Below are 15,933 nucleotides of genomic sequence, written 5' to 3' on the forward strand. Positions count from 1 at the left end.
AAAAAACAAGTTGGTCGGCTCTTGATTACTGTTCTGCATTCCTCATTGGATATCTGAGGACACAATGGTAGGCTCAATTGTCATTGCCCCTATTTGGAGAAACCAGTTACTGTCCAAGGGAGAGTCATTGAAACAAGTCACAATAAATGGACAGTATGGACCTTCTGAGGTGAAGCCTGATGCACATTGTTTGAGTGGAGGAAGCTTTACATCTGATGACTGTATATGTTCTGGGAGTACTCGATGCTAACACTGGATGTTCCAAGTGGAAGTATTTTCCTTAATATTGAAATCTCTCGCCTCAGCACAACATTTTTCCGAACTATAAATTTAAACAAAACCCATCAGCTAAGTGGAGTTCATCTGTAATTCACTGGCAGACCAGCCTGCGTAGGCTTGAAGGGCTAAAAGGCTCTTTGTGTAATACAATTTCTATGATTTGAAATAATATTACTATGTGAGTGCCTGCACCTTTTTTCCCTAATTAGAACATTTAGTTCTCGAGTTCTCAGTGGTTGTAGCTTTGTGTTGAAGTGGCTGATTCATTCCATATGTAGTCACGCCAGACTTTACAAGTATTGGGGTTGTGGTCAAGGCTGCTTGGCTATGTTTAATGGTAAATTGTACAGATGTTTACTATCAGCTATAAATACAGTAGCACCCCACCATAAGGTTGTGGCTGAGGTCCATAAAATTCAAAACCTGTTTCCCAACAGGGCCTGATCAAGAGAAGTCAGCTTCCTATGCAAAATATGGCTGACTCTGACATCAGGTTCCCAATTCTTGTGCACTTTCCCTACCTTTTCAACATATCTTGTCAAGTATTTATCCAATTCCCTTTTGAATGTTATGTTGTAATTTCAACAACCATTTGGGCAAAGCATTCTACATTCCAGCAGCCTAACAGAGACCTTACAGAGAACAGAGAGGAGACTTTCATCTTAGGAGTCAAGACTAGTTTTGAACCCAGGTCCCAGAATTGAAAGGATGCTACATACATCACTTCATCCTTGCGCATATCTTTTTAATTTTTTTCTTTTCCCACGTTTCTGCCTTCCTCCTGCAGTCAGTTACTCTTGCTTTAGTGAGTTTGGCCGCACGGGTACTGGCCGGCTTCCAACACCTAGTCCAAGTGATCATTCTTCATAGGCAATCGTAAAGTAAGGAATGGATTTCTTCAGTGCAGCAAAGAATTGGTTCTTCCAGCCTGGCCAAAAGCTCAGTCCTCACAGCAAAAACAGCAAATTCAAATGAGGGTCAAAATTGTCCATTGAAATACTGACGGACTAACTTTGTCACATATAGTTAACAGAATCTGCACAATATCGAGTTGCATGTTTCTCTTTCAAGCTTCGGGTTTTAATGTGGAAAGAGGTTTACGGTTAACAGTTTTACTTTGCAAGTACTTAATGTACTTTAGCAGCACTTTCATTCTCTGCTTCACCATCGGTGACTTTGCTTTCAGCTTCTATGCCCCGAACCTCTGGAGCTCCCTATTTTATTCCCACTGCCTTGCCCTCTACCCACATCGGATCGTACTGGAAGACTCTTCTACTCTTCCCTTACTCGCTGTTTGATACCGTCCTTGTGAAGCTCTTATCCTATGTGAAAAATGCTGTACAAATGCAAGTTGTTGTTGACTGAGGATTGAACTTGTAACCTGTGTGGCTCATTGCTGTACCAGATAATGTACTTACCCATTGAGCCCAAGGGGATCAATCTAAAATGTAGGCAATCTTCACTTATGCCGTAGGCTTACTTTTACTGCCTTTGTGTTACATAACTGCAGTGATTCTATGCGATTAATCAAGCGGAAAGCAGACTGAAGTCTTGTGTTTCTGCACAGACATAAGTGCTGTGAATTACATCACTCCTGAAGCATTTATATCTCAAAAGATTCCAGGGGTAGTTTTCAGGAGGTTTTTTTTTGGCCCCGGCCTTAGAGTGCAGCTGCAGTGGAAAACATCTGGAAATGCACCATAGTTCTTGACTTGCAGCTGGATGACTCAATAGATTGGTGATGTGTATACTCCCTGCAATCAAATAACTTTGTAGCACCCTTCTGTCACTCACTGAGCTTGTGTGTGTGTGTGTGTGTGTGTGTATATATGTGCCCTGCGCCACAACTCTTCTAGACATGCATTTCTTGTCATCAAGTAAGCAAGACTGGTCACACCATTCCTGATGTTATTACTGGTAAGCATAAGTTTATAAATGCTTAGAACTATTAGCTAAAAGCAGATTAGCTGGGCAGAAATTCAAGCTCATGTAATGATCTTGAAGTTAAGATCGGGCATTTTGACAACTCAAGATCTCCTTCTCTTTAAGATTTTAACTCCCTTACTGAGATGGACCTAGTTACTGCCTCAGTTGTTTTGTACTTTGACTTAGGTCGTCCTCCCGACGTGAAAGGCGCTCTATAAATGGAATCTTGTTGTTGTTGTTGTTAGGTCTCAAACAGGTCTCTGTGTGTCTACACTGCAGATTTATTATAATAATAATCTTTCATTAAGGTGCAGAAATGGGAGTGGGGGGGTTTACTTTACTCATGTAAAGTCTCATTACAAAGACTTTGCATGAAAACTGAGTGATTGTTTAGCCATCATTTTTATGTTGGTTATTTATGTGTGCCTGTATATTAGGTCCTTTTATTTTCAAATTAGATTTCCACTATAGTTAAAAGAAACTTGTCAATAAGGAATTAGAAGGTGTCTCGTCTACAGATGTTATCAAATCAGTGATTCTGTTAACATTTCCATTATTGTCTAATTAAAATGTCCGGGTTTACCCTTAAATCTGCGGTTTACTGCAGTGCCAGAGTCTACTCACTGCGTGGCAATCTATGAGCAACTGCCGTCTCCAACGTGTCCACAGGCTGCAGATAATCCAGAACTCTGCAGCCCGTGTCCTCTCCTGCACCAAACTCCATGACCTCATCTCCCCCATTCTCGCCCGACTCAATTGGCTCCCTATCCTTCAGAGGATCCACTTCAAAATCCTAGTCCTCACCTACAAAGCCCTCCATGGCCTCTCCCCACCCTACCTCTGCGACCTCCTAACCCCCTACCAACCCGTCCGCTCCCTCGCTCAGCCGGCTCTGGCCTGCTCCATGTCCCCTGACCCGCCCCACCATTAAGGGAGAGCCTTCAGCCACTCTGCCTCCAACCTCTGGAATTCCATCCCCTAATTGCTCCGCCTCGCCCCCTCCTTAGCCTCCTTCAAGTCCCACCTCAAGACCCTCCTCTTCGACCATGCCATCAGCCACTCCCCTTCCCCTCCCTTCTCCCCCCCTGACCCCAGGTCGGGTCTGAAATGCTGTACACTGTCCAGCGCCTTGGGACGTCCTCCCGACGTGAAAGGCGCTATACAAGTGTAATCTTGTTGTTATTGATTGGGCAGGGGCGGGCAATGTTGCAGAGGTGATGGAAAGTCCAGCGAATAACAATGTAGATTTTGAAGGACAGTTGGACTGAAAACATACCAATATAGGTGCCTATGTTCACCTCTCCTCTCTCCCTGGCTCGGCATCAAGCTCTGCTACTGTTGAGTGCTCTGAGACTCTACTCCAGGTGAAGGGTGCAATATAAATGCAACTTGTTGTTTGTTTATTGGTTAATGACCAGGAGCAGTAATACTGCCTCTTTTTTTACTCCCTCCTCCTTCTAAGGACACTGGGGCTAATTGTAGCACCTCTTCTGCTGCCCTGGTTGAGATGATTTAACTCAGGAAGGCCTTGCGATGTGTCTGCACTGTTGCTCAGTTTCTCAGTGGACGGTTATGGTATTCTGTTTGTGGGCTGCCACGTCAATTAGAATCCAGTCCACGCTCCGTTCCAGTTTTTAACCATTCCAATTTTTTNGAAACACGGAACTGAGAAGTAGTGTGAGAGCCAGAGCCTTTCAATCAGGCCAGCAGCATCTCCCTGGCACTGAATCAGCCTAGTGTGTCACAGAGTTCTTTGTTGCAGCTCTTTACGACTGTTAATGTGTCCCATTACCACGTGCTTTAGTCTGGTGTCATTGAGCATTCGGGATGGTAGATTGCTTTGAAGAGGGTCACTGTTATGGAGCGGTGCAAAGTGGATTTGTATTGTAGATTGTCCACGCTGGGAGTTTTGATCTTGGATGTTTTGTTGCGGTGGGAGGGGAGGATGGGGGAAGAGGGAAAGAGAGGAAATGGTGTGGAGGCTAGAAATTCCATTGCCGAGGAGAGAGAAATCAGATTGCAGGTCAGATTGCATACACACAAACACACGTTCCTTCCTCCTGTGTTGATCTGGCATAATAATAATAATAATAATCCTTGCATTTGATATAGCACTTTTCACGTCTTCTAGACATCTCAAAGCGCTTCACAGAATATACTGTAAAGTGAATTGACTGTATATTTGTGGGTGAAATGCGCAGCCAACTGCGCACAGCAATGTCCCACAAACAGTCGTGGATTGAAAATGACCAATTTATTATTGTTTTGTTTTTTGGAGGAATTACTATCAGGTGTGTGGAGTAAGGAAACTTGCCCAAGGTTTCACCCTGTCTGGAATTGAACTGAACTGGTTGCAAAGGAGTGCTCTAACCATTGAGCTACAGGACTCCAACTATACAGAGAACCAGTGCCAGAAATCAAATACTCAACTGGACGCAACCTTGTGCTGGGAGATAGGAGAAAGTAACCTACGTAAGAGGGGTCATGTTTAAACCATTTCAAAGGGATTTGCATTTTTTTCCCCTTTAAAAATCAGGAATGGCAATCTTTTTGCATTCCAATATGAAGCATGTTTTTTTTACTTTTTGGTTGTCGAGTCTGTTGTGAGCCAATTTGCTGTGAATTCAATACAAGCTGAAGCTATTTTTACATCTATTCAATAATTGAACGTGGCTATAAGCAGCACTGCAGACATTGGTTGCTCTCTGTTTTTAATGTCTTTCAAAACCGTTAGATAATTTGGAAAGAGTGTCTCCCTAGGAAAGATATACTGGTAGCAGGGAAGGTGGAACATGTTTAGAGATTAATTGCGTCAATAGAGATTTTGAAGTTCTAGTTTTGCAGCCTAGAAAGGCCAATGGCAATAATGCTCTGCCTTTGAACTGATATTGCAATAAGGATTCTGTTTTGTCTTACTTATTTATTTACAGTATGTTAGTAGTGCTGTTAGCAACATGATGGTGCTGTGCTTCTGTACACGCGAAAGGAATAGGTGGTGTAGATTGTAGAGACAATGGCAGAAATGTGGCCGTGGTTGTCTCTTATCTTATTTAGTGGTGCAATCGCAATCACTATCGTAAATTTAATTTAAATATATTGTGTAAATATTGCTAATATATATGGAGCATGTGCAGAACCTCGGTGTCTTGTTCAACCATCGACTGTTCTCTAAAACGTCACGTCTGTGCTCTGACCTGCTGAGCTTTCACTCACCTCTGAAACATTGCTGGCCTCTGCCACTCCCTCCACTCTCAGCCACCGAGACTCTAATCACGTTCAGGCTTCTGTTTGCCGGACAACCCGACTCATCCCTTCACAAGCTATAGACTATCCAGAACTCTGCAGCTCATGTCCTTTTTTTTGCACTCGGCGCCAAGGACCTATCCCGGTCACCTGGCTCCCCATCCCCCAGGATTAAGTTCAAGATCCTTGAGCTAACCTTTAAATTCCTCTGTGGTTGTGCCCCATCCGACCTCTGGTTCCACCTCAAATCTTACCAACCTGACCTTTACCCCTTCTTTGTGGGCACCTGCCTGCTTCACATTCCCCTCACCACCCTCACCTCCAACAGTGGTTGGACTTTCAGCCTATCTGCCCTAGTTCTCTGGAATTGTATCCTGGAGTCGCTTTAACTCGCCCATTTCCTTCAAGGTCCGTCGCAAGAATATCCTCTTTGGCCTTGCATTCGGTCATCTTTCCCCCTCACCACTACCCTGACCCACCCCCTCGGCCCTCACCCCAGCCTGGGTGCAAACCTTGGATTGTACAGCGCCTTGGGACATCCTCCCAACATGAAAGATATATATATATAAATATATATATAAATGTAAATTTGTTGTTGTTCCGGGTAATTGTGGAGATTGTTGCCCGACATTGACCGTTCAGAGCTGCCCTACAGTATAGCCCAGCCGTAGCCTCCCTCAAAGGTTCAGCACACGTGAGATTGCACACACATTCACCAACTTCTTCGAATGAGGTTGACAATTGAGCCCTGAAATAACGGAAGTTGTGGTTTACCCACCCACTGTTTAGGAACTAGGCTGAGAATGTGCATACTTATTTCACTTAACTTTCGTTTACTGGCCTTCAGTTGAGGCACATCATTTCTGCTGCCAGAGTAGAGTATTTTTGCCATTATTTTAAAGACTGTAGAAAAACAGCTTCCAAATTTAAATTGAATTTAAGATTTTTCCAAATTCTACACAATCTTACATGTTAAGACAATGGTCTTAAGTTAAGGTCATTAGGTATTTCAGGCTACTGGTGTCTAACATCAGAATGAGGACCACTTTGTTCTTTAAAAGAAACGCTTATGTTCCAACCTCTTCAATTCACAAATCATGTCTTTGCCTTTCAAGGACATTGCTGTTGTGATGGGGCAGAATTAATATTAATCCAAGATAAAACTGAAGGGTGGACTGGTTATATCATTCCTTTCCAGATGTGCAGGGCAAGTTGGAAGAGGGGAAAGTTACTATCCCTGTGTTCTAGTAACTTGTTTTTTGCCCACAAAATATACAGTCAATTCACTTTACAGTGTATTCTGTGAAGCACTATGAGACGTCTTGAAGACGTAATAAGGCGCTATATCAAATGCAAGGATTATTATTTATTGTGCATTTACCATCACAGATTAGAGTAAGAAACGTTCAAAATTCACGGCATTAAAGTAACAATATTGTCCTGCGGATTTTGTAAAAAGTGTGTTATTGCTGTGAAACATTGATTTAAGTATTGGAGGTAATCACTTGTGGGCCTTGTCATTAAACATAACGATTGATTTGTGTTCAGTACAGAAAATGTCATCTTGTTTGAGTAAATTTATTATACACTTCTGTTTCTTGTCCTCCCCAGCCAAATTTAATTTTAATTTCAATTTCATCTGCTTCTTAAAACAGACTAAGAATGGGGTGGGGGGTAGTGTTCTACCTAACATAATGGTGCAGGTACATAATTATTTTCTTTTTTTTAAAAAGAAAAAAGGACATTTTAAAGACTCAACTTGAAAAGACTTTTCTGCCTTCATGCTGCCTGGCTTTTTGAGCTAAAATGGCTGACATTTTTAGGTCATTGCTGCTTCTCTTCCCACTTTGCTGCACATACTAAAGCAGGAAGCGACTTTGGTGGCAACCTAATAACCCCAAACATTAGCCCCTTTCTTGCATAAAAAAAAGTCATGGGTTTATTTTCCACTTTGCACATGCGTAGAAAACAAGATGTGACCTGTCGATCCAGATTGGTGGAACGAGCTTGGTGGGCTGCACCTATTCTTGTTTTCTTATGTTTTTGTGGTTCTCAACATAAATTGATGAATAACTAGATTAAACTTGTTCTGATACTTCCTTGTTTCAAATCCCTTTCCAACTCCCCTTTCTCAACATATGTTAATATTCACTAATCAATAAGGTCATCTTGTAAAGTCCCCACGTCCCTGCAGAACCTAATCACTGTACATCGCTGCTCTACTTCACATTTAAATTGAATCCATATTTTATAAATGCTGAAGGGCTTTGGAAGTTTTGTATCTAGGTTAGATAAAACATTGCTTGCTGCTTGCAAGACATCAGAGAAAGACTGCACTGGGTTTCTAAAATGTAAATCGCATTGCAAATTGTCTTCAAGATCCAAAATGGTGACTGTAGCCGATTCACAAATTACAATTCAATATTATGGGAGTTAAATAATACGCACAATACAGGAAAATTAAGTTAAATGCCTTTTAAATGATGAGCAGTGCATAGCTGAGTCCCTGACGGGAGTGGCATTTGGTGAGCGGGTTATTTGAGTGCCACATTACGTGAAATCCGGGAAAGGTGGCGCAGTCTGCAACGTATTTTCTTTAAATGTTATGCGGTTTTACAATGAAGGTGCATTAGCAGAACTGAAGAAGAACACATGTGAGACAATAGCCCGAGGAGGAATCCTACAAAATAATAATAATAATAATCCTTGCACTTGGTATAGCGCTTTTCACGTCGGGAGGACGTCCCAAAGTGCTTCACAGAACACACTGTAAAGTGAATTGACTGTATATTTGTGGGCGAACGCGGCAGCCAATTGCATACAGCAATGTCCCACAAACAATCGTAGATTGAAAATGACCAATTTATTATTGTTTTGTTTTTTGGAGGGATTATTATTAGGCTCTGTGTGGAGTAAGGAAACTTGCCCAAGGTTTCGCCCTCTGCCTGGAATTGAACTCAGGTCTCTCACTTGCAAAGCGAGTGCTCTAACCACTGAGCTACAGGACTCCACATTGCAGCATTATCTATAAAATTTACAGTAAATCCTGTCTAGTGCTTGAAATGTCCTCCTGACATGAAAGACACTATATCAATTCGAACGATTACTTATATTACTTTGTGATGACTTCAGGTTGTAACATCATCTCAGAGATCAAGTAGTTCAGAATCTCTTGGATTTCAGTATCATCTGAGCTTGTTAGTTATGTTGTGGCTCAATACCAACCTCCCATTTTGAATGTCCAGCTCCAGCAGCTGCATGTACTTTAGCTCCTCAGTAGACTCTGAATTTCTTCCATTCAAAATGTTTTCCATGCGGTTTCTTTTGCATTCAATCGATTGAATTCAAACTATGATAATTAATATGTACCTGCAGTGTCTGCTATCATGGCATTCCTATTCGCACCATTGTATTATCAGTTTGAAACAAGCACTGTAAAGTGTTTAAAAAGCCACGTTATCCTGGCAGAAAGAGTACTTTAATTATTCCCCTTAGATTCACTGTTCCAATCACTGCTTGGCAAATGAGGGGAAATTGTAAATATTGTTTTTGGAGAGCACTTCGACCTGTTCCAGTGATAGCACTTCATTTCTCATCAAACTAGTTGAGGTTAAGTGGTATAAGTTCAATGGCACTGTTGGCATATATAATAATAATAATAATCCTTGCCTTTGATATAGCACTTTTCACGTCTTCTAGACGTCTCAAAGCGCTTCACAGAATATACTGTAAAATGAATTGACTGTATATTTGTGGGTGAAATGCAGCAGCCAATTGCGCACAGCAGTGTCCCACAAACAGTCGTGGATTGACGTGACGAATTTATTATTTTTTTCTTGATATATTTGGAGAATGCTCATCGACTTCGGGGATGTGTTGATACTTCAGGTTTGTTGTACAATAGTGCGAAGATCACAGGTATCTAAACAAGCTAATTAGCTTCCTAGGGCTCTGTTTTTGCTGCTGATCTGCTCACCATTGTGACGGAGTTTCTCTCTGATTGCACAAAGTACATTTCTGAAACTGCTTGATAGAAGACCCTGGTTTGTTTGCAGTAACACTTCTGCGTGATTAAATGTACCCCGATGCTTTTTATTGTTACCGTATCCAGATAATTAGTTAGGCAGCAGTATCAGGAGCGAAGAGGTAATAAGCTCTTGATTCTATTTGGAAAATAACAACAACAGCAACTTGCACTTATATAGCGCCCTCCACGCAAGGTAGTATCTCAGAGTGCTTAACAGTGCCTGACTCCGAGCCACCTTAGCACTGTAGAAGGGAATGTTCTCCAAAAAAAACCCATGTGGAAATATCAGGGCGTGTACTCCTGTGACATGTTTATCTCACTTGGGAGCAGTTCCTCAGTTCTGAGAATGTAGTTGTGAGGTTCCCTCTTGACAGATGTTTCTATAGTGAAGAAATACATTTAATAGAGTTGGAGGGTACACAGTCATATTTCCTCTCATCATCAACTCCATAACCGCATTCATTTCCACATTGATTTTCTTTTGAAACTCAATTACAGAATATTCCCACCCTCAGGTTTAAAGAGCTTTTAAAAAATCAGGAAATTATTACCACTGCACTCCTGATAATTCTGCCTCTGAGCATTGCTGCAGCCCAGTTTAAAAATAAGTCTAGATTTGACATATATTTGAGCGTGCGGACTGTAATTTAGAGATGAAGGATGAGAGTTTACTGGACCATTCAGCTGAAAGTCTGTAGCTGTTATGAACAGTGTTGTAGCACCTTCTATTAAGTTCCTTAAATCCGACGTATTTCTATGTTAAAGGAAGTTGGTGTTTGAAAACCTCTTTGCAGCATATTGACACAAGTAAATTGAAAACATGAAACAAAGAGGTGTGAAACCTTTGAAAGAAAATAGAGTATGAACAGTGGCAAGAAAATGCGGAAGGTTGTCAGTACCCGCGGAAGAAACTGTCCCAGTGGTTCCCTGGCCTTTTCTCATTCTGTGCCTCATGAGTGTAAAACTCCCTTCATACATTTCCAAAAAGTTTGCATTAACTGCCATTTAGTTGCTTTCACATATCGTGAGCCTATGGGCTAAATCTGAATAATTATCATACAAAACTACGATTTCAAAATGCTCAGTACTGAAGACCTCAGTACTTTTGTGTTACCGTAAAACGGATTAAAATAAAATTAAAACAGTCTGCTTTTTATTTACTCTGAATTCCAGCCGGAATTTCACCATAAATAATATGAGGCAAAATGCTCTTACGTGTGTTCAAATAACAGCCTTCTGCTGGAAATTGTGTTGGAAACGCATCTCTTAGGCAAGAAGAGATATTTGATTCAGCAATCAGCACTGGTTTGTTTCTAAAGTCAAAGATTACCCATCCACATCGAAGTGTGGTGCCAAATAGGGAAAACGTACCAAAGCATGACATTTGTGTGTCAGCTTGACTCAGTTGGTAGCGCTCTCGTCTCTGAGTCAGAAGGTCATGAGTTCAGGCCCCACATCAGGACTTGGAACTCGTAGTCTAAGCTGACACTCCAGTGCTTTCCTCGGAAAAATGGCTCCTGCAATTGCCCACAACACACATAGTCATTACACTTTACACTTTATTCTCTGTAGCGCTTTCCTGACTCTATACTGAATGTAATAATCCTATAACAATCATTGCATTTTGGTATAACCCTTTTCATTTCCAAAGCCATGGGAATAGTGCCATGGGATGTTTAACGTCCACCTGAATAGGCAGAAGGGCCTTGGTTTAATGTCTCATCCAAAGGACCGCCACCTCCGACAATGCAACACACCCCAGCACTGCGTTGGAGTGTCAGTTTAGAACACGTGAGTTAAGTCTCGATGTAAGGCTCGAACCCACAACAGGCCACTTAAATTCTTGTTTACAGGTTCTGTAGTTACTGTTGGTATATTTTGAGTCAATAAAACATTTGTTGGTCTCTGACCAGTTGAACTTCCTGTGATCTTGTGTGTATGAAGTGGAACAAATTATTTCCACATAAACTACATTGGAGATACTGTTATTTTTATTTTTTTGTTTACGTTGACAATAGCTGACTGAACCTCTGGTCTAATGATTCTGAGGCTTTGGTTTTAAGCCTTGATACCATCGTTTGCATTTTTTGGGATACGGACCACAATAGCAGAGAAACGAGAAACCAGGAAGGGTGTAGGCTGTTCTGAAATGGAGTGTCTGGGATTACAGATTGTGAAACGACTGATCGGTAATGAGGCTGACGTAAGAGAGTGAGGACAGACTTTTCAGAAAAGGAGAAGCTGGAACAACACAGTGAGGACAGGTGGCTGTATAAAGGAGGAGCTGGTATTAGAGAGTGGGGAAAAGCTTTTCTGTAATGAAGTTGCTGGTATCGCACAGCGATGAGGACTGACCATGGTAATGGTTCATTTAATCAAATACAGACATTTGCAGGGTGCTAATTGATTCTCCATTCTACATAATTTGCTTAATTAGAACAGTTCGATAAAAGAAATGTTTTGTTGCTGTTGAGAGATTTCGGCCGTAGAGCAATTATGTTATGGTGCACAGATATGTTGTGCTCTGGTGTTTATTGTCTTTGAATTAATGATTTTTGAGGGAACCTCTTGACACAACAGTAGCAAGGAATGGATCGTGAGCGGTGAGCCCAGCCAAACCTAGGGTTACGGATTCATCGTGAAAATGAAATGTTACTAGCTTATACTTTGCTTTAACTCCACATTACTCTCCTCTGAGATTTCAATATGTGCTGAAATTGTTTTATGTCTACAAAGCCACTGCAGTATACAGTATATCCAGTGAAGCACATTGGGAGTTCCTGCCGACTTGATGGTGCTACACCAAATGTAGTAATAATAATAATACTTGAATTTGATATAGCGCTTTTCACGTCTTCTAGACGTCTCAAAGCGCTTCACAGGATATGCTGTAAAGTGAATTGACTGTATATTTGTAAACATTATTATTATTATAACTCTGCTTCAATCGCTCCACCTTGCCCCCTCTCTACCCATCTTTAAATCGCACTGGAAGACGTTCCACTTCGTCCGTCCCTATAGTCACCTCCCCTTTCTCCCCAGCTTGACGTCAGACTCCACCTTTGTTCAGCGCTCTGAGACGCTACCCTGCATGAAGGTGATGTATAAATTGGGATGTTGTTCATTTGGTTTGGCAGAGTTTTGAATCCTGTGCCAACTCCTATTAATTCTCAGTGACTTCCATTAAAACCTTTTTTTCCCTAACTGCTTGTGCTGTAACTGGTGAGTTACTTGCATTAATTCATCCTAGACGTTACCCATGTTCTCTTTTAAGTTTATTAACCCCAACTTTCTTGTAATGGAAGTGTGAGATGGCTGCAGCAGCATGTTTAACTTGGTGACTTTTCAACACCAGTAAATGACACTGAGCTCCTCTCCCCACCCCCCCATCTTTCCAGGGACAGACAGCCCTTCAAAACCTCAAGTGAGGACTGGATAATTGGTGACTGAAAACGCAGACAATGATGCTGTTCATAACCAATTATATCCTTTCTGAATGGGCTTCCTGTGTCGGAATCTATGGTGAAGTGCTCTGGATCAATACAGCTCTCAAAATTAAAATAATAAATTCTGCCTAACGTAAAAGTCTAATGCATCAATCAGCTTTAATAAATAATTTGCCAAAGGTTTTATGACTTATTCCTTTTTTTATAACTATCCGGTTGATCAGTGATCCATTTGTAGCAGGTTGCAGCAGAAGGAGACCCAAATTTCTCTCACTCTTTGAATTTTCCTGACGTCATTTCCTTCCCAAGGTCATAGCCTTGTCTGTTACCCAGTTTGAACAGCTTCCCGAAGAAAAAAATGCCATTACTCTTTGGACATCGCCAGTGTTTCAGCCAGGACTGGCTGCGCTTTGAATGAGAGAAACGTGAAGTGGACCCTGAAACATTTGCATTTAATTGTTTTCCATTATTGGATTTGAGACTCACTGTTGGATGTGGATTGTTGGATTGAATGAGGTCACGCTGGGGCTGCTGTTTTGGTGACCACAAGGTTTGGGATTGTGGATTGAATGTAATCAATGTTAAGAAACATCCAGACAGTGAATCAGGCACTGAGTAATCATTTTACTGATTTAAGGTAACGTATGTCCTTCCCTGCTCACTAAGTATATGTGCAGTTGTCTATTAGTAGATCTGGGTATAACAGGAAAAGAGAAAGCGTTCTGGCTTTTGATACTCACTGTTCTTATATTCATGTGCTGCAAGTTGATGGCTGGTGAAAGAGATTAGGATGGGAATGACCAATACGGTGATGTAATAATCTAAGGTTTATTAAGTAATACAATAGCTTAACCTATTTTTAAAACTGAGAGCATAGATATAGTAAAATCAATATCAATTCCACTGGGAAGTCCCTCTACACAACTCCCAACTATTTCAAAGTTACATATTTCTTTTATGTGTTTCTAACTCCACCTCTCCTGGTCACAGAGATAGCCCCCACCCTTCGCAGGCTGCTTTGCAGAGAGAGAGATATGGACAACTTCTAGGCAGCCTTCCACAGCCTGCTTGCTTTTCAGCCTTGAGATAGGCAGGTGTCTGAGGCTGCAGCCTTTTAATCAGAAGCTGACCTCAACCGGTCCAGCAAGCTACTTTTAACCCGTGCTAAGCTCCTCATTAAATCAAACAAACCTTATTGAAGGATTATGGGCAGGTTACATTCTAAAGGTATGTAAAGATTCATTAAACACCTTAAAAAACATTAAACATCACAAATATAATCTTACAGTAGTTTGCTATTGAACCGGTATTATAAGAAGCTTCAATTATTTACTCCAACCCTCAGTTTTCTTGCCTTTTACCCCTCATTTGAAGTGTTCGGGGGTAAAATTCCATAAGTACACAGACCCCCTAGTATATAATAGTAATCCTTGCATTTGATATAGTGCATTTTATGTCTTCTCGACGTCTCAAAGTGCTTCACAGAATAGACTGTAAAGTGAATTGACCGTATATTTGTGTGCAAAACGCGGCAGGTAATTGTATCTTAACCATTTTCACGTGAAATGCCGGTGTCAGCTGGCTACGTGACCAATAAAAGCATCACAGTCAAGCCCGATTGTATCAATGTTCACACTTGCACACTTCCTATCTGGCAATCACCTGTTTGAGTTTATTTCCCTCTCATTGTCTCGGGGATGCTGAACCCAACTTTAGTAACTTGGTAACCTGGGACCTATGGCTCAGTATCACACTTGGCAGTGAACGTACCCATTTAACCAGTGCTGCTAATTAATTTCTGAATAATTTAAAATTCATACTGATTTTTTTNCTTGAGGACAGGTGTGCTAAATAAGATTTTGATGCTAGTTATCTGTCTGATCACTCCAATTAACAGGATTGAGCTATGTAAAGTTGTAGCTGTACCGTAATTAAAAGGGCTAAATTACTCCTTATGTATTGAGTATACATTATGTTTTGCATGACAATGTTTATTAGGTATTACTTGTATCCCTGTAATTCGCGGTGAGTGTTACACATGACAGTGACGACTGTTGAAACACTCCAGTGTAGTTAATAATGGAATATTTTCATGCAGTGTTGCAAAATTAAATAAGTTCTCACTGCAGAAATATTTCCATGGTTCCCAGTGTCCATCTCCAGTTGGTGATGCTTTTCGGCCATCATATGTAATGCTATGTATCTCCCAGTGGTGATGCTTTGTGATGCTTTGTAATGCACTGTGCCCCACAGTGATGACACTTTGTGTTGTTGTGTGTTGTACAATGTGCAATTCTCTGCGTCCCCATTGCTGTTCCCCCTGTGTTGCAAAGATTGCATGTGTTGCATCTTCCGTTAGTGAAATCTCTTGTCTTGAAATGTACACACGTGATGTATCGTGTACACTGATGATGATGTTTTTGTCTTGTATTATGTAAGACCTTCCATTTTCCAACGGTGATCTTGTTTTACAATGATACCGTCTCTCAGTGGTAATGTTTGTGTGTTCCAGTATTTACACGCACTGTGTCTCACAATAATGATACAATACAACACAAATTAAATTTGTATAGCTCCTTTAACGTCGGGAGGACGTCCCAAGCTGCTGGACATTCGGATTTGGACCCGAGCTGAGGGTCGTCATCGGGGTGGATGAAGGGCAGGGAGAGTAGGATACATTTGTATTGTAGTGAATAAAGGTTTGTGAATTTATGCTGAAGTTTCTATGTTATTTTGGCCACTGAGCTTCAGGGCTCAGCTGCTGATTTATGTTGCCTCCTTCAGTTATACTACAAATCACATATGTTTTGTTCATTGGTGATTGAGGACATTTATTATCAGTGAAGGTGGAGGCAGGGGGAGTGAACTGTTTACATCACAGAAGAATTTACATGGAATGAGACATTAACGATAACCAGTTTTGGAAAGAGATCTTGACTTCTGTTAGCTAAAAAAGTTGCCCCACAAGGGTTGCTGTGAAAAGTGGCTGGTTGATTGGGATCTGTTTTAGTT

The 15,933-nt window shown here is 41.2% G+C and overlaps 1 protein-coding gene across 6 annotated transcripts in view; it reads left to right on the forward strand.

Moving 5' to 3' along the window:
• dagla (diacylglycerol lipase, alpha) overlaps window positions 1–15,933 on the forward strand; it is a 107,638-nt gene that overhangs the window by 45,609 nt on the left and 46,096 nt on the right. Inside the window, exon 1 of one of the 6 annotated variants that reach the window (XM_007887458.2) lies at window positions 4,139–4,228. The exons of the other annotated variants lie outside the window; for them this stretch is intronic. The gene's annotated coding sequence lies outside the window, so the exon portion shown is untranslated. Of the gene's footprint in view, window positions 1–4,138; window positions 4,229–15,933 lie in introns of those variants that run through there. 6 annotated transcript variants of the gene reach the window in all.

This window comes from Callorhinchus milii, unplaced genomic scaffold, assembly GCF_018977255.1.
Source record: "Callorhinchus milii isolate IMCB2004 unplaced genomic scaffold, IMCB_Cmil_1.0 Scaffold17, whole genome shotgun sequence".
NCBI classification, from domain to species: Eukaryota; Metazoa; Chordata; class Chondrichthyes; order Chimaeriformes; family Callorhinchidae; genus Callorhinchus; species Callorhinchus milii.